Source organism: Lactuca serriola, chromosome 5 (genome assembly GCF_051521515.1).
Source record: "Lactuca serriola cultivar US96UC23 chromosome 5, Lser_US96UC23_V15, whole genome shotgun sequence".
NCBI classification, from domain to species: Eukaryota; Viridiplantae; Streptophyta; class Magnoliopsida; order Asterales; family Asteraceae; genus Lactuca; species Lactuca serriola.
Window position 1 is genome coordinate 274942004 of NC_136412.1, and position 1188 is coordinate 274943191.

General features: G+C 43.1%; 1 non-coding gene across 1 annotated transcript; it reads right to left on the reverse strand.

The window, feature by feature from the left end:
* Positions 1 to 261: 261 nt before the first annotated feature.
* LOC145055915 (small nucleolar RNA R71) lies at positions 262 to 368 on the reverse strand. The gene has a single exon (XR_013685462.1). It is a non-coding gene; the product is annotated as a small nucleolar RNA R71 (small nucleolar RNA).
* Positions 369 to 1188: the final 820 nt, after the last annotated feature.

Here is a 1188-nt window from a genome sequence, read left to right on the forward strand (position 1 = left end):
TTGACTGCACTGAAGGATATCCCATTTTATGGGAAAGATCATGAGCATGCTTTCAAGCATCTAGATGAAGTAAATGACATTGCGGATTACTTCAATGTCCCAAATGTCAACAGAAACACTGTCCTACTCAGGATGCTTCCCATTACTTTCAAGGGAGCTGCTAAAGAGTGGTTAAAATCACTTCCACTGGGTACGATCACCACTTGGGCTCAAATCCGTGAGCAATTTCTGGACTAGTTTTGCCCACCATCCAAGATAGCTAAACTCAAGAAGGCAATAGCCAACTTTGAGCAACAGCCGGGGGAGTCATTGTACGAAGCATGGGAGCAGTACAAGGGCTTGCTCAGAAATTACCCTCAGCATGATCTTAATGTGCAACAAGAGATGTTGATTTTCTATGATGGGGTCAACGTTATGACAAGACAACTCCTTGACTCTCAAGGACCTTTGACAAAGAAAAATCCAAAGGATGTCAAGGAGCTGATTGAAGAATTCGCGAAGCACTCTCGTGAATACCACAACCCTAAGCAAGATGGAATCAAAGGCGGTGGAGGGGCCCAAACTGAAGAAATAGCAGCCATGATGGCTATGCTAAATAATATGGACCGGAGGTTGACACAAATGGACCACTCATTTCATGCCATAAGAGTGGGTTGCGAGAGGTGTAGTAGTCCACACTTGACTAAGGACTGCAATTTAGATGGGTTTGGGAACAGAAAAGCTCAAGTGTGCTACTTGAGTGGGGACAAGTATGATGAAGACTGGAGGAAACCAAAGAAGGAGTGGCTGCCATATGAAGAGTATAAGAAGCAAAAAGAAGAGAAGTATAGGTAGACAGGTCGAGCCTTCTATCAAAAAGAGCAGCCACCAGCTGAGAAGAAACCCAATCTAGAGACCATGTTGATGAAGTTTATGGAAGCTTCGGAAAAGAGACATGAGGCTACTGATTCTGCTGTTAATGAACAAAGAACCTTAGTTAAGAATCATCATGCATTGATGGTAGAACAACAAACTTTAATAAAGAATCAGCAAGCTTCCATCAATAACCTTGAAGTACAACTTGGTCAACTAGCCACTCTGGTTCATGAGAAGCTGTCCCCGAAAAATCCCGAAACGAAGGCCTAATCTCATGTAATGGCCATAGATACTGAAGAAGAGGCTATCTCTGAGTTCCTAAAAGCCTTAGAA